The sequence below is a fragment of the Entelurus aequoreus genome, linkage group LG28 (genome assembly GCF_033978785.1).
Source record: "Entelurus aequoreus isolate RoL-2023_Sb linkage group LG28, RoL_Eaeq_v1.1, whole genome shotgun sequence".
In the NCBI taxonomy this organism is placed as follows: Eukaryota; Metazoa; Chordata; class Actinopteri; order Syngnathiformes; family Syngnathidae; genus Entelurus; species Entelurus aequoreus.
The window spans coordinates 28,150,976-28,163,324 of NC_084758.1; the positions used below are offsets into that span (position 1 = coordinate 28,150,976).

Genomic DNA, 12,349 nt, shown 5'->3' on the forward strand with positions numbered 1-12,349 from the left:
TAAACAGGAAAAAGGTTCTGGTCGCCGGTGATGGAGAATATTTTGTCGTTTGTTCATTTATTTCTTTATTTATTTGTTTACTAACAAGAACAGTGACAATAAAGCAGACGAAAGCAGAGCAAGAAAATGACAAGTACACTTCAAGAGGACACCGTGAGCAAACTGGTCTTCAATACGGACATGCTAACTGTTAGCATACCTTCTTCGTTCTAATAAGGAAGTCATCTGAATCCCAGTAAGTAGTTTCACTTTTATAATTTAATTTTGCTACTTCACTAAAAATTAACATTCTAATTAAATATTGAATTCAACCCTTTTTTTAATTAATAAAGGCTTACTGATTTCAAATAATGTTACTCGAAGTATTACTGTCCTCATTAATGGCGATTAAGTCAGCTGAGCATGAATGATTTATTATACATCGAATATAATCATAGCAAAAGCATGAAAAACCTTCTAAATACATTTTTCAACATTATGAGTACATTCTAGACTCGAAATAACACCCTTCACCTGTCACCTTTACACTCTTATTTCAATATAGTGTTACTCCCTGATGCTGAGCCAATCAGGGGTCACGATACTGAACAGCGCGCTCTGATTGGTTTGGTCTCGCCGAGTTGCCAATATTACCGTAGACGCAGCATTGGCTGCTGTGTCGCGAGAAATTGGGCCGCCATCTTGAAGTGGTGATGAGGAGCCGACGAGCAGCCTAAACTGACAGTTGACAGGTAGAAAACAAAGATGCCGGGCTGGTGTTCAGCGTTTTTGCTCAAATGAGCAGACTGTTGAAAATAGTAATCGGGGGATTACTTTTCATAAGTAAGATTTAACATTAACATACTATTGGTTGTATTTTGTGAAAAGAATATTACCACAGAGTTGAGAAGGAGCAAAGATCTTCAATAGTACTGAAATCGTAGCCGCTAGCAAACAAGAGTATGACCAAAATAGAATTGCTTGTCAATGAAATTAATTACATTTAAAAATGTCATACTTGAGTAACATAAAGTTGAAATAAATGATGAAGATAAAGATTGTAAAAGCCAACAGGGGTAAAAGTCAGGACCACAGTCCGGATTGTGTGTGGGGAGGGGATAATATATGTTAGCTAACTAGAAAATCAGATGGACAGTGGCTATACTGTATATATATATATATATATATATATATATATATATATATATATATATATATATATATATATATATATATATATATATATATATGGGGACGGCGTGGCGCGGTTGGGAGAGTGGCTTTGCCAGCAACCTGAGGGTTCTTGGTTCTTTCCCCACCTTCTACCATCCTAGTCACGTCCGTTGTGTCCTTGAGCAAGACACTTCACCCTTACTCCTGATGGGTACTGGTTAGCGCCTTGCATGGCAGCTCCCGCCATCAGTGTGTGAATGTGTGTGTGAATGTGGAAATAGTGTCAAAGCGCTTTTGAGTTCCTTAAAAAAAAGGTAGAAAAGCGCTATACAAGTATAACCCATTTACCATTTATACAGTATTATACAAGTCTAAATGTAGTCTACCTTTCCAACCCAATTTTTATGTAGGATATAGGCATGTATATATAACCTTAATCATATTGTTTCTTGAACGTAAAAATAGCTGACCGTTTTTTTCCCCCTTCTCTGGGATTAAATTCCCAGTTTTGATCTCGGACGTCTGGTCACTTATAGCATATAAGAATATTCTATTACTATTCTATTACTGTTAAGCAAACTATGAATAATAAAACACGCCAAAACATGTCCTTTTTCATAGCTACATGTATGACAAAAAAACGCGTGAAAATCAGTGGTATTGTGAGGTAAAATTAATTAAATGCGCTGACAATTCATTGCTCCTGCCAAATAAATTGCACTGAGTGGAGCAGATCACCACTCCAAGATGGCAGCCCCGCGTCTCGTCAGCACCAGTAGGCAGTAGCGCTCGATGCTGCATACCCTTATAAGATGTCTATGAATATTACTGTAGTATTGGTATTATTAGTTTTTTTGGCCATTTTTTTGGCCTGTGACACAGTCCAAAAACCAAATAAACAAATCCCAGATTAGAACACTACACACAAAAACGAGAATATACCATTTCTGGACAAACTGTGTGTGGGTGCTGAAATGCGCAAACCGCTTAAATGCTAAAATTAGCTGGCTAACAGCTAGGATACGTCAAGTACCAAGTTAGGGGACTATGAAGCGTATGCATGCAAAATTTGCACAAAAAAAAGTTTGCATACTAACAGCATGTGTCAAGTACGAAATTATATGACTCTGAGCCTGGTGTTCGGCTTCAAAATTCTCGTCAAGTGGCCAATTCTACTGTAATATTGATGTTTTTAGTTGATTTAGCCATTTTTGTGATTGAAAATGCTACATTTAGGGCATAATTACATTGAATATGCTGTGTTACAGGGCTGTACGCTTAGCTTTTTCACTTGGCGCACTGGTGCTACTAAATTTTTTTTTAAAATACGGTAGTAGCACGGAAAAATGTTAGTACCACAGAAAAAAATTAAGAGCAATATGAAACAGATTGGAGAAACTGATCAGGCGGGCCGGTTCTACGATCGGAATAAAACTGGACTCACTGGTGACGGTGGCAGAGAAGAGGACTGTGGAAAAACTAGTGAGCATCCTGGATGATGCCAGTCACCCTCTGCATACTGTTATTAGTAGCCAGAGGAGCCTGTTCAGTGCTAGACTGCTTCATCCCAAGTGCAGGACTAAAAAACTCCTTTGTCCCACACGCCATTAGACTGTACAACTCCTCTCTGGGAGGGAGGGGGAGGGAGGGGGGAGGAGGGTACTAGGATGACAGGGGATGCAAAACAATAACAGTGCAATACTTTTTCATTACATGGTCACTACTGTCTAGTTTCTCTTGTTATATTCTTATTTTACTGTTATGTTTGTATTCTCATTGTTGCTTTTTATTTTTATTCTATTGTAATATTTTTCTATTTTGTTTCCATTTATACCCCCATTATTAACTTTTTACTTTTTAAATTCAATCTCAATTCTGTACACTGCTGCTGGAATTTTAATTTTCCTGAGGGAACTCTCCTGAAGTAATCATAAAGTATTATCTATCTATCTATCTATCTAAACCTCTGAAATATCACAGTTTCATCATGAACACTCAAACAAGGTGCACATAAACACAATGCCATCATAAGGCATACTGTAACACTTAATTAAACACAGATAACATCCCTATACCTTGCTAGCACTGTCAAGTGTAGGGCTGGGCAATATGGACCAAAACTCATATCTCGATATAGTTGGACTGAATATCGATATCAGTATATATCCTTTTTCCTTAAGTGAAGTTGGAGAAAGCCAAATATGTGGGTCAAATTGTTTTATTAACACAAATACTTTACATGAGTAACTTTGACATTTTTAAGTTTCATGTGTAGATGCAGGCCCTGCGATGAGGTGGCGACTTGTCCAGGGTGTACTCCGCCTTACGCCCGATTGTAGCTGAGATAGGCTCCAGCGCCCCCCGCGACCCCGAAGGAAATAAGCGGTAGAAAATGGATGGATGGATGTGTAGATGCACATAAATAAATGATAAATGGGTTATACTTGTATAGCGCTTTTCTACCTTCAAGGTACTCAAAGCGCTTTGACAGTATTTCCACATTCACCCATTCACACACACATTCACCCACTGATGGCGGGAGCTGCCATGCAAGGCGCTAACCAGCAGCCATCAGGAGCAAGGGTGAAGTGTCTTGCCCAAGGACACAACAGACGTGACTAGGATGGTAGAAGGTGGGGATTGAACCCCAGTAACCAGCAACCCTCCGATTGCTGGCACAGCCACTCTACCAACTTCGCCACACCGTCCCCACATGATTTTTTTTTTAAAGGGTCATATTATGTATTTGTTTACATGTAAAGCACTCCCTTGTGGTCTACTTAACATGTAATGGTGGTTCTTTGGTAAACATTTTGCATAGATTATGTTTTACAGATCATCTTCAAGTCTTTTTAGGATGCGCCGTTTTGTGGGCGGTCTGATTTACATGCCCCCACTCTGACAGTGTCTTCTCCCCTTCCATAGCGAGTCTAGTGTTGTTCCGATACCAATATTTTGGTACCGGTACCAAAATTATTTTGATACTTTTCGGTAGAAAATGAATTATTAATCTACTTGTTCATTTACTGTTAATATCTGCTTACTTTCTCTTTTAAAATGTTCTGTCTACACTTCTGTTAAAATGTAATAATCACTTATTCTTCTGTTGTTTGATACTTTACATTAGTTTTGGATGATTGGTATTGATCCGATACCAAGTAGATACAGGATCATACATCGGTCATATTCAAAGTCCTCATGTGTCCAGGGACATAATTCCTGACTTTATAAACATAATATACATTTTTTTTAAATAAAAAAAGAAGATGTGATGCTAAAAAATATAGATGTAATCACAGTAGTATCGACTAGATATGCTCCTGTACTTGATATCATTACAGTGGATGTCAAGTGTAGATCCACCAATGGCGTTTGTTTACATTTTGATGCCGGTGAGCTACGGTGTGTAGTGAAGCATGTTTAGCTATTCCTAGTCCTGCAGGGATGTTACTTGTAAGAAACTTACTTTATTTGTTGCCATGGAGATGAGGATTAGTGATTTAGAAGTAGCTACAACACTGCTGACTGGGGCTGGACTTTAGCCGCTAGCCATGTCTTAAAGCACCTCTTTCTGAGAGTGTTTCAGTGTTATAACTTCACCTTTATCTTTAGTTTTTAAGCCAAAATGCGTCCGTTCTCCCTTTTCTGTCTACACACTGTGTCTGCTTGTAAGTACTCCGTGATTGTGCGCTGCCGAACATGCTTGTCTGCTCGTAAACCAGCAATGACACAACGTCACAAGGACGGGAGTGCAGGGGAGGAGGTGGCGGACCGGTACTTTTCAGAGGTGGTATAGTACCGACTATGATTCATTAGTATTGCGGTACTATCCTAATACCGGTATACTGTACAACCCTAAGCGAGTCTACTGACAGATATAAATTCAAATTATACGCTACTTTGTTTTAGAAATGGCAACAGCAGAGGATGCATGTGCCAGTCTGCCCCACAACAAGAGGATAGAGAAAAAGAAGGGGCTTACTGACTGCAGCTTTCCACTACAGTGGCGAATTTGCGCAAATCTCTTCTGGTAAATCTCTACCATAAATGGAAATATCCGTTAACGTAAGTAAATAGCTCCACCGTGCCTTGATTTAAAAAAACTAATTGGGACTGATGGTGATCCCATATAGGCAGCACAGTGAAACAGGGGTTAGTGCATGTGCCTCACAATATGAAGGTCCTGGGTTCGATCCCCGGTCTCGGGGTGTGGAGTTTGCATGTTCACCTTGTGACTGAGTGGGTTCCCTCCGGGTACTCCAGCTTTCTTCCACCTCCAACCTGGGGATAGGTTGATTGGCAACACTAAATGGTCCCTAGTGTGTGAATGTTGTCTGTCTATCTGTGTTGGCCCTGCGATGAGGTGGCGACTTGTCCAGGGTGTACGCCGCCTTCCGCCCGAATGCAGCTGAGATAGGCTCCAGCACCACCTGCAACCCCGAAAGGGACAAGCGGTAGAAAATGGATGGATGAGGATCCCAAATACACAAAAACTGGTACCAACAGGTAAAAGTAGGTTTTGCTTAATAGGACCCCAACTTAAGAGGTGTTTAGTTAAGAAAACAGAACAATTCCTGAAAATAATATAAAGAAAGTAAAATATAACCAAATGTTTTAGCTATGTTAAATAACACAAAATGTGAAATGAAGTGCCCTGGTTAAAGAGAGAAATAAAATAATTGACCTCTAACAGTGGTGTTTTATAGGTAAACATTATTATAGGACATACATTTTAGCCAGGATCACAATGTGACAGGTGATTATATTGCCACTGCAGCTCAACACTTTCCCATTGTGCGTGTTTGTGTCACTGTGTCTTGTGCAAAGTAGCTGTGACTGTGACTGTGTCAATTATTTCCAAAAGCTTTTCTACGTCACAACTGGGAACAATCCTTCGCAATGTGATGGGACACCGCGTATACGCCGCCCCCCTCTGTGCATGGAGGAGGAGGGACACACACAGCTCTCAGCGTGACAGTGAACACTTCCGCGTCAATCACTTGTCCATTTGGTTATGGTTTAAGTTCATTCGAACATGCTATACAGATGCACCAACATTTTACTCTAGTTTGATCAACTTTGGATGGACTTATTTTAGGAGCAAAATGCAAATTAAAGGGTTAAAATCCGTATTCGCACATGTGCTCTTTTTTTATTTTGAGTACTTGCACAACCTATTTTAAGTTGCAAATGCGAGTAAAATGCTGGCACTGTACAGCCCTGTGTTACTGATAAAACACAGCTGTGTTCAGATAGTTTAGCATATATTGACAGACCTATATTGATTTCCAGTATATTTTAATGCTGTGTTTCTAAACCATAGTTGGGCCGCAAATCTGTTCCTCAGCTGTGGTCCTCCGTTGTAATACACTTTTCCACCACAGTGGCAGTAATGAATATGAATAAATATCAAACAAACATAAGTCATAGAGAAGTTTCTTAAGCGCAAAAAATATGACTAAAGTGGTGAAGCTGTATTTTTATTTGCACTTTAATTTTATCAACAGTTAAGTTAAAAAATATTTACTTTTAGTGTATTTTATTTACTTAAGCACAACATAATTGTATGTCAAAAATGTTTTTGTACATTTGCTTAGTACTTATTTTTCTAATCAGCCTGACCTAAGCCTAAGGTTTTGGTGTTAAATAAATAATAATCTTGTTTATTAACACATGCTTTCATATCATTTGACAAGGTTGTAAACTGTCAGTAGGTTAGATATAAATATAGCATTGAATAAGATTAAAATCAAGAGTAAGATTACTAATTCAGTGTTAATATTTAGTGTTAATAGTAGAAAAGTTGGCCCCAGAGGTTGAAAAGGTTAAGAACCCCTGTTTTAATTCACAAAATGTATCAAAGTGGCCCCTGTAGCCTTTTTATTGTATGCGACCCTCGCTGGAAAACGTTTAAACACCTCAGACTTAAATGTAAGACGTATTTTCTGGCCTGTTTTTTTTCAAAACTCGACCGTGTGCCTTATTACCCGGTGCGCCCAATGCAAGGAAACATTTTGGTTGAGCATACCCACTTCGAAGCTATTTTATTTGGTACATGGTGTAATAAGTGTGACCAGTAGACTGCACTATGATGGCAATATGACTCAAGTAAACAACACCAACATTTTAAATGTTCCATTGAAAATATAAAACATTACACACGGCGCTCAAATCTATCAAAATGTTTTAATATGACTTTGGTAAGCTATGAAGCCGCACCGCTTGATGGATTGTCGGCGCACTAAACATACGAGTATTATTATGGTGTGTGTATAAGGTAAGACATATTATCTGGCGTTTTTTTACCTTCTGGTATCTGCTGATCTGTATTTGGGGTCCGCGTAAATCCTGAAAAATTGCGTGCGTCCGCCTTTGTAATCCGTGCCGACACCGTAGTCGATAATCTTCTTCTTTTTCTCTATCTTCTTGTTGTGTGACATTCATCCTCCACTGTTGCCATTTCTAATATAAAGTAGTGTAAAGTTCTTACTTATATCTGTCAGTAAACTCGCCATGAAAGCGCTAAAACATACCGGTGTAGTGAGTTTAAATTATTCACCCAAGGAACTTTATTTATTAGAGTTCCGGTCAGACGGTTTTTCACGGGCCACATTTCCTGTGTTGTTGTTTCCGGATGAGGAGATTCTGCTCCGTTATTGATTGAAGTAAAGTCTGAATGTCATTAAAACAGTTAGCTCCATCTTTTGACGCTTCTTCCACTCCCGTCCTTGCACGCTACACCGCTACAACAAAGATGACGGTGACGGGGAGAGGACGCTGTCGAAGGTGAGGCACGTAAATAAGACCGCCCACAAAACGGCGCATCCTGAAGCGACTGTCAGAAAGCGGCTTGAAGATGATCTATAAAACATCATCTATGCAACATTTTGACCAAACAACCACCATTACATCCATCCATCCATTTTCTACCGCTTATTCCCTTCGGGGTCGCGGGGGGCGCTGGAGCCTATCTCAGCATATTCAGTATAAATGGTGGTTGACATGTCTCCTTTAGTTCACTTTATTTCAATGTGAAGAAATGTCAGAAAATAATTGAGAATCTGTGCTCTATTGTACCCAAAATGAACCGAACTATAATCGTGGTATAGGTACCGTGATAGATGGCGTACGGTTGCATTGTATAGTGTGTGTGTTGTCTAGGCTGCAGTGTAATGAGGAGAGTGACTTGGGGGCACTTTGAGGGGTCCTGCTGTGAGACGGATGAGGACGCTGCTCGGCTGCATACATTAAGGACGAGGAGTGATGAACAAGGTCACACGATGACGTTCCCCTCCCGAGATCAAATCTCCTCTGCAGCGTGTTGCTGTCACTTTAATATCCTTTGTGTCTTTCAAAAAAGGCCATCAAAAGTTTAAAAAAAAAAAACTCTCAGCACTACTTTCATTGCACTTCTCATACATCCTGATGATAAACACCGTGCCAGTATTCAGAGAAGGATTTCACTGGAGTATGTTAGACTTAGACTTGTTCTGGCACTATCTATAAATCAGACAGTGTACGATTGTGTCATGGGTTCTTCCCCTGACAAAAGTCAAATAGTGAAGGATGATAAATGGACTCAGAAAGGGCCAAGAACTCTGAATCAGTAGTGCCATCTGGTGGACACAGTTTAGTATATCACCCACCAGAATTAAAGTAGCAGTAGATTGGAAAAACAAACAAGCTTAATTGTGTTTAATAGTCTCCATTAAACCACATCAAATTGTATTTACAATCTGTAAAGTATGTGCAAATACTGTCTAAACATCACAAAATGCCACAAATTCAGTCAGCCATTTAAAATATTCTGCTCCGAACACCTTCGACTATTTTCGCAGATTGACATCAGTGTAGTAACACTTCTGCACTCTGACCATATTATTGGATCAGTCATACTGGATATACACAGAATTTGGAAAGAGATGCGCTGTTAATCATTCACAATCCTTTTGTAAGATTACAACACATATGCTTGGCTTTTTTATCCATCCTTTTTTTTACCGCTTGTCCCTTTTGGGGTCGCGGGGGGTGCTGGAGCCTATCTCAGCTGGATTCAGGCAGAAGGCGGGGTACAACCTGGACAAGTCGCCACCTTTTTTATTCATTCTAAATCGTAAATAAAAAGGTAACAATTGAGTCAACAGACGGAGGTTCCTCTGTTGCGCTCATTATACTCTCTCTAAAAAACATCCAAAAAGCGCCAACAATACTCCATGTGGGGCGGTATAGCTCGGTTAGTAGAGTGGCCGTGCCAGCCACTTGAGGGTTCCAGGTTCGATCCCCGCTTCTGCCATCCTAGTCACTTACCCGCCTGCTCCCAGTGCCACACACACTGGTTTAAATGTAACTTAGATATTGGGTTTCACTATATAAAAGCGCTTAGAGTCACGAGAGAAAAGCGCTATATAAATATAATTCACTTCACTACATGTCACGACCTGAAAATTAACCAAGAATGAGTGATATTGTTATGGTACTGGTACCACAATTATTTTTAAACTTTTCTAAATAAAGGGCACCACAACAAATTGCATTATTGGCTTTATTTTTAACAACAAATCTTAGGGTACATTCAACATGTGTTTCTTATTGCAGGTTGTCCTTAAATAAAATAGTGATTTATTGGTAAGTACGCAAACAAAGGCTCCTAATTTAGCTGTTGACTTATGCAGTAACATATTGTGTCAGTTTCCATTCTATTATTTTGTCAACATTATTAAGGACAAATGGTAGAAAATTAATTATTAATCTACGTGTTCATTTACTGCTTACTTTCTCTTTTAACATGTTCTATCTACACTTCTGTTCAAATGTAATAATCACTTATTCTTCTGTTGTTTGATACTTTACATTAGTTTTGGATGATACCACAAATTTGGGTTTTAATCCGATACCAAGTAGTTACAGGATCCTACATTGGTCATATTCAAAGTCCTCATGTGTCCAGGGACATATTTCCTGACTTTATAAACATAATGTACATTTTTTTTAAAACAAAGAAAATGTTGTAATGCCAAAAATATCGATGTAATCGTAGTAGTATCGACCAGATACGTGCCTGTACTTGGTATCATTACAGTGGATGTTAGGTGTTGATCCACCAATGGCGTTTGTTTACATTTTGACGCCAGTGAGCTACGGTGTGTAGTGAAGCATGTTTAGCTATTTCTCGTCCTGCAGGGATGATACTTGTAAGAAACTTACTTTATTTGTCACCATGGAGGCAAGGATTAGTGATTTAGAAGTAGCTAAAACACTGCAGACTGGGGCTGGACTTTAGCCGCTAGCTAGCCATGTCTTAAAGCACCTCTTCCTGAGGGCGTTTCAGTGTTATAACTTCACCTTTATCGTTAGTTTTTAAGCCAAAATGCGTCCGTTATCCCTTTTCTGTCTACACACTGTGTCTGCTTGTAAGTACTCCACAGGGGGTTGGGGGACCGGTACTTTTCAGAGGCGGTATAGTACCGACTATGATTCATTAGTATCGCGGTACTATACTAATACCAGTATACCGTACAACCCTAGCGCCAACGCAGACAGACTATTTTATTTTCGATAGCAGTGAGCTAATGCTATCATACGATGCTATTGCTGACATACTAATAGCCGATGGCTGCTTCAGCATCTCTAACCTGGTAGTAAGCAAATGTGGCCATGGACCGACCTGCTGGTCCACTTTCACGGTTTACAAAATGGTGAAAAAGACACAAAAATACACTTTTTTTAAACCCTTCATCAGGATTGTGATTGAATCTTAATTTAAACGGAATTATGTGAGCATCCCATCGGTCAGCATCCCAGCGAGAGTGGAAATATTACAGTCAATGTGTTTTATTTTGGTTTATTATAGTTAGTTTGTATGTTTAACACCTAAAATTTGCTGCGGATGCTATAGTGTCACAATAAAGATGCATTTGTTGAGCACTCGGCTTCTTAAACTTATTGCTCATCCTATTTGTGTTCGAGCTCAAAAATATAAGGTTCTGAATCGTCATTTTCCCAAAGTAATCGTTGTTGGCTCTCACAAAGTCTGATTGATTAGCATTGTTGTTGATGGGGAAGGGATCTTTGGTTCCCAACGCGACGTCACGCGATCACATGACTGGCTTGCTCATTATCTCTCAAAATGGCTCGGGAATCTCCGTGAGATTGATACTACTTTGATCATTTCTATTTACTCGCAAACTTTGGAAGTCTTTTGGTGTCATAAATCAGATGTATATGAAATTAGCTTCAATATAGAGGCAACTGTTTTTTCCACTCTACTGGTACTTAAAAAAACAAAAAACTTTTGTCTTCTTGTCTCTCATAAGGATTGTGGACGATAGGCAAAATTCCCTAAAATGCAGTTCCCCTTTAAGTCCTCTCTTTTTTGGAAGTTACATTTTTATGTGGTTGTTGTTCACTTCAGATATAGCCAGTAGTCATTTGTTCACCTTTAGTTATACTCAGGGTTGGGCAATATGGCTGAAAACTGTATCAGGATATACATTTTTTATATTGATCGATATTGATAATTGATTTATTTATTTTTTTAACTTATTTAAGCCTGTCAATAAATACAGTAATACAAATTCCAATGTATCAATGGTGCTATTTATCAGAGGAGAAGCTTGTCTGGTAGCCAGGTGGTCAAAACATTTCAGTAAATTTGAAGGTAGTTGCAGTTTCGAGACCCTTGATGGCAGTAGTGTATAAGCTATTGAACACTTTACAGAGCAATTTGGGAAGCTACTCATTAAACAGACACATTGGAAGTGTTGCCGCACTCTCTGCATTAAAACCAACAAATCTAAAGACAAAATTCTATTATTGAGATAATATACAGGTAAAAGCCAGTAAATTAGAATATTTTGAAAAACTTGATTTATTTCAGTAATTGCATTCAAAAGGTGTAACTTGTACATTATATTTATTCATTGCACACAGACTGATGCATTCAAATGTTTATTTCATTTAATTTTGATGATTTGAAGTGGCAACAAATGAAAATCCAAAATTCCGTGTGTCACAAAATTAGAATATTACTTAAGGCTAATACAAAAAAGGGATTTTTAGAAATGTTGGCCAACTGAAAAGTATGAAAATGAAAAATATGAGCATGTACAATACTCAATACTTGGTTGGAGCTCCTTTTGCCTCAATTACTGCGTTAATGCGGCGTGGCATGGAGTCCATGAGTTTCTGGCACTGCTCA

General features: G+C 38.9%; 1 protein-coding gene across 2 annotated transcripts in view; it reads left to right on the forward strand.

Moving 5' to 3' along the window:
- The window catches only part of srp72 (signal recognition particle 72), a 39,133-nt gene continuing 26,784 nt past the window's right edge, over positions 1-12,349 (forward strand). For both annotated transcript variants that reach the window (XM_062040036.1, XM_062040037.1), the window contains exon 1: positions 1-235. The gene's annotated coding sequence lies outside the window, so the exon portion shown is untranslated. The remainder of the gene's footprint in view (positions 236-12,349) is intronic.